Genomic DNA, 5,810 nt, shown 5'->3' on the forward strand with positions numbered 1-5,810 from the left:
TCTCAGATACGTCCGTCCTACTTCTCCTGCATGCGGCCGGAGGTCGGTCTAATTCTGGTGCTGTTGGTGGTGGAAGCTGGGGCAACGGTGGTACTGGTGGCGATACCACAGCCACCGGAGGGGGAGCCGCCGGGGGTGGATTGTTAGGATATGGAGGTGGTAGCTTATCCAACGGCTCACGTTTATCTTCTTTTTCTTTTTCATGTTCTTCTTGTTCTTCAAATTTCTTACCTGCTTTTAGTGTAAATATTGAGGCTGGAAAAGGACGTGAAGTCCTCCTGATCCATAATCCTGCATAATCACTTTCTTCCTGGCTAAAAGGTTCCTTTGAATTAACATGGATATTTAAGGCCTGGCAAATCCAGTCTTCGAAGGATCCAAAAACAGGCCAAAAGACATGTAGTCTTAAAGGCTCCTTTGGCCATTCTGTCACACAATACTGGACCATTTTTAATTTACTTTTTCCTTTTCTGGGGTCCCTATCATTCCAATTTCGAATCGTTATTCCTAATGGACTTTCTGGTGGTATGACTGGTAATTTGCTCCCTTTCTTCTGGTCTCTGGTCTTCGATTTTGTCTGACCCATCTAGGAATTTTACTATGGCAATTCCCACAGCCCTTGGTTACCTTAGTAAGAGTGTCTTGCAGGGGGTCGAGGACCTATCACACACCCACAAATCCTATAGGAATCCCTTCGGTCCTTCACCGGCCAAGTCCCTCGCGGGAGATTGGAACCGCGGTTAGAAGACCTTCACAATCGCTTCGGAACTAAGTTCCATCTCAGTCACACTCTTACACACACAGGCAACCGAACCCCACCCAACCGAACGGTATACGCTTTAAATGCTTACGACTCCGTCATCTTCGTTCGGATCTTCACACACACAAGTTACGGGCAAAATATAGTGCTGCAGCTGGCAAGGGAGCTGAAAAAAAGAATCAGAAACTTTGCTTACCTTTATTCAGGTTCAAGATGCCATTAGTTCCGACCTGACTCAAAGAGCAGCCACCAAATGGTGGGGGTGCCTCTCCTAGATCAAACCAGAAATCAGGAACCAAAGCCCTCCCGGACGAGCGCCCACTTGTAATAAATGACTGGGTCCCAAATAGGATTGCAATTGAAATTTACAATTTATTAAATGAATAGAGGTAAGCAAGCAGCGCTGGGTGCGCCAGGAGTCTCTGCTCCACCAAGACGCACACAAGTTACATCAGGCGGCTGGTTTTTATGCTGCTAGGCTAATACATATTCATTACTACTTCTACAAAAGGCAGGGTTATTCTAATTAGTTCCCAGAATCCAAACCCTCCCACTGGTGCAGGCGTTATCAGTCTCCGGTGGTCCCTCTGGGGGCCGCTCGTACTGAAGGCTCGTAGTCTTCCTCCCAGGCTTTTCTCTTGTCCATCTCCTTTGTCCATCTTGGCTGGATGGCAGACACTTGCATAGTGTCCCATGCAACAGTTGTAATAGTTAGCAGTTATTCTGAAACCCCTTTGTTCTCTTATCCCCTATTGACCCGAATTGCTGGACCATTCCTTTGCAAGATTCAAGAACTATATATATTAACCACTCTGGTTTTCTCAGACTTTTCATCATATCATGCGGCCCTAGCATTGTTCCATATTGACACGAATCAGATGAACTCATTTCACACTGTTAAGCTGTCTTATCACTGCAAGCATATCTCAATACCACCTTCCTTCCCTCTACAGGATGTAACTGCGCAAAAACAACATTTTTATTCCCACAACCTTGATCCCCTTACCCTGAAATCCTTATTCCCCTTAAACCTAACAACTCTAACCACAACCCTAACCCTTATTATCAACCCCCTAACGCTAATGACACTGACCTTAATCCAAACCCCAAACTGCCCCTAACCCCAGACAACCAACAACGAAACACACACACACAAAGATGGAAACTACAAAAAAGGCAAAACCCACGATACAGGCCCCAAATCACAAATACGCAACCAAAATGCTACAGAAAAGCCCCAGATGCAGGCCCCAAATGCTACTGCTAGGCCTCAAAAGCTCAAGATGCATCCCAAAGCAAAAATGCAGGCCCCAAACGTTACAGAAAAGCCCCCAAACCCAGGCTGCACAAGTCTACAAGCAGGCCCCAAACTGCCAACAGAAGCAGGCACCAACCACACCCAGATGCAGACCCCAACTGCCCACAAGCAGCTCCTACCCCACCACCCCCTCCCAAGAACTGGACTCCACCCAGACACTGGCCCAAGACCCGGACCCGACCCCCGCCAACCCCCCTACCCTCCCCCCGACACAGGTGTACAAGCAGCTCACAACCCGCCCCTTCAGAGACCGGTCCCACTCCCCCCACCCCCCCCAAGACACGGGATGCGGAGGTGTACAACCAACTCCCAACTCCCTCCCCCTCAAAGGGAGGCCCCAAAGACCCCCAAATGGAGGCTCCTAGAGTGAACAAACAGCTCCCAACTTCCCCAGGCACAGGCCCACCCCCCCCCCCCCCCAAACACAGGCCACAAAGGTGTATAAACAGCCCAGACCCCCCTCCAAGACCATGGCCCCTATAGTGTACAAGCAGCTCCCAACCACCCACAGATGCAGGCCCCAACCCTTCTCAAAAGGGAGGCACCTAGAATGCATGAGCAACTCCCAACCAGCCTAAACATAGGTCCAAAAGTGCACAAGCAGCTCCCAACCCCCCTCAAATACAGACCCCAAAAGTGTACAAGTAGCTCCCCCCCAGAGACAGGACCCAAAGGTGTACAACCAGTTCCCAACACCCCTGAGACACAGGCCCCAACCCCCCCCCCAGACACAGCGACCCAAATTCTACAAGCAGCTCCCAACCCCTGCCAGGCAGGCCCCCTACCCTATACAAGCAGCTCCCAATCCTCCCCCCCCCCCCCCGAGGGAGGCCCCCAAGCCCCCCACAAACACAGGCCCCTACAGTGTACAGGCAGCTCCCAGCCACCCCCAGATGCTGGCCCCAAAGTTGTACAAACAGCTCCCAGCCACCCTGCAGAAACAGATTCCTACATTGTACAAGCAGTTCCCAGCCCGCTAGACACAGGCCCTGACCCCCCACACATGCAGGCCCCAAAGGTGTACAAGCAGCTCCCACCCCTCCCCCAGACGCAGGTCCCAAGCCCCCCCCCCCAAACACAGGCCCCTACAACCAGCACCCAACCCCCTACCCCCGATGCCAGGCCCAAAGGTGTAGAAGCAGCTCCAAACCTCCTCCCTCAACCCAGGCTCCAACAGTGTACAAGCACCTCCCAACCAACCCTCCCCTTCCCCCCCCCCCCCGCCCCCCGACACAGGCTCCAAAGGAATACAAAGAGCTCCCACCCCTCCCCCAGATGCTGGTCTCAACCCCCCCCCCGCCCCCAGAAGCAGGCCCCAAAGGTGTAGAGTCAGCTCCCAACCCCCTCAATGCCGGCCCCAAGGGTCTACAAGCAGCTCCCCCCTTGCCCCCAGATACCGGCCCCCAGACACAGACCCCAAAAGCCTAATCACAGGCCCTGAACTCTAGAGGCAGGCTCCAAAACCCAGGACAAAGCCCCAGTGGTTCGAGACAGGGCCCAAATCCCAGACACAGGCCCCAAACGCTAAACATATGCCAAAAAAAGTATTAGTGCTGGTGCCAAATGTTACAGACAGGCCCAAAAGCCCGAGATGCTCAAGGCTGAGACGTAACTTGGCTTTCTGAATTACTGGAAAGCAGCTTTCATTCTCAGATAATTGTGTGCAGGCTGATTAAGGAGGTATTGGGGAGGCAAGGACAATCCCCAGACAAGGACTGTATATCTCGAAACAAGACACTGGAACTCATGATAAGGAAGCGGCAGGCGGACAGAGAAACGAATGTAAGGACTATAACTCTCGAAACTGGACATTGGAATTCATTATAAAGATACAACAAACGGGAGAATTAGCAACAACCAGCTCTTGCAATTAAGAAACATGCCAATTCAGCAGATTCCTGACCAAAGGTGAAAAGTACACTGTGAGGAAGACTCGGGGTCTTCCTCCCAAAGACCCCTGCCCACGTCCCAAAGACCCCTGCCCACAATTCTTGGAAGGCTCTGCGCAGGCGCAAGGTGCCAAAAGGCTAATTAGCATGAGAAGCGAGGGAAGGCGGGGATAGGTAATGCATATGTATAGGTGCTTGTAGAATATTGATAGATTGATTGTATAAATTCAAGACTGCTTTCTGCTTTGGGTATGCACGATAGGTGGAGAGATCCCCCGTGCATCCAGCGCTGCAATAAAGAATATACCACTTAAAGGAATTTCGGCTTCGATCTTTGAATCACAGGCTAGATAGGATGGGGCTTCAGGCACCTCTTCACCTGAGGAAACACACTGCCATCAGGCACCGCTGTGCCAGACAAGCTTGTTCTGCTAGAACACCCTACTCAGATGCACTGTGGCATTCAAGTGAACTGCTTTCATGCAAATATAACGACTGATGTTACAACCCACCTTGCCTGTGGCACCTGATGAACAGAAGAGTAAGCCACCGCAGCGCTTCAAAACCATCCCTGCACGTGCCGCTCCTTGTCGCTCTCTGGCCTTATCTCATATCCTTATCCACTTCTGTGGAGAGCCTGCCACGGCACCTGCAAAGCAAGACGGACACCTTTCATAGTCACCTTGTGCTACTTGGTCGTTCTGCTCCAACCCAGCTCATGACCAGCCCCTCTTCTTACACAGCTCTTCAGAGTGCAGTTTGCTCCTTTGAGCCTGTGCGAGACACCTGTGAAAGAAAAAGAAACGCATAGGCCGATGCAGCATCCAAAGACACAGCACAACTAGGTAAGTTACTCTCATCTGCTCCCTTACCTCTGCCGCTTACCAGCCCCCGAGGCAGATGCTTCAATCTACCCTCTTCAAACAGCTACAACACCTCTAAAAGACAAAGAGGGGATGCTTAGAGGAACAGTGAGACCTACAACACAACAACTGCTACATCTGTTCCTCACTCACCTTGCCAGAGGTGACAGCTCTGCGTGTGACGTCCCAGGTTGTACACTGCGTTACCTAACCCTTACCGTAACCCTTACCCTAACCCTTCTCACCCTTACCATTACCCAAATCCTTACCTTTACTTTTTCCTTACCCTTACTCTTTCCTTTAACCATAATCTTACCCTTACCCTATAGCTTACTCCAACCCTTCCCCTTACCTTCCCCTTCCTCTTACACTTAACCTAACCCTTACCCTTCTGCTTCCCCTAAACCATATCCTAACACTTTCCCATACCCTTACACTTACCCTAACCCTTACTATTACCCTTACAATTACTCTTGCCCTAATCCTTGCTTGCACCCTTACACTTATCCTAACCCTTACCCTTACCCTTACACAAACCCTTACTCTAACCCTTACCCTGACCCGTACCCTTACCCTTAACTTTAACCTAAAACTAAACGTTAAACCTTAAGGTAAAGCTTACTCTTTCTGCTACACTTACCCTTAGCCTAAATCTAAACCTTACACTTACCCCTACTGTAACCCTCACCCTTACCATTACCCATACCCTTATTCTTACCCTTACCCTAACCCTTCTCCTTACACTTACTGTTACCTTTAACATTAACTTTACCTGAACACTTACAAATATCCTTATCCATACCTTACCCTTACCCTAATCCTTACCCTTAACCTAACCCTAACCCTAAACCTTACCCCAGCCCTTACCCTGACCCTTACATTAACCCTAACCCTTACCCTAAAACTTACACTTACTCTTAACCTTAACCTTACCCTTAACATTAACCTAATACTTACGCATACGTTTTCCTGACTTTAAC

At 50.2% G+C, this 5,810-nt stretch overlaps 1 long non-coding RNA gene across 3 annotated transcripts; it reads right to left on the minus strand.

The window, feature by feature from the left end:
• Positions 1-899: 899 nt before the first annotated feature.
• Positions 900-4,968, minus strand: LOC116494382. Of its 3 annotated transcripts, none has more exons than XR_004253856.1 (4): positions 4,840-4,968; positions 4,707-4,753; positions 4,480-4,616; positions 900-926 (listed from the first exon to the last, which is right to left on the minus strand). It is a non-coding gene; the product is annotated as an uncharacterized LOC116494382 (long non-coding RNA). The 3 variants fall into 3 exon arrangements; XR_004253855.1 differs by lacking the exon at positions 900-926 and adding an exon at positions 1,413-1,438; XR_004253854.1 differs by lacking the exon at positions 900-926 and adding an exon at positions 4,310-4,346.
• Positions 4,969-5,810: the final 842 nt, after the last annotated feature.

This window comes from Aythya fuligula, chromosome 13, assembly GCF_009819795.1.
Source record: "Aythya fuligula isolate bAytFul2 chromosome 13, bAytFul2.pri, whole genome shotgun sequence".
Classification (NCBI taxonomy): Eukaryota; Metazoa; Chordata; class Aves; order Anseriformes; family Anatidae; genus Aythya; species Aythya fuligula.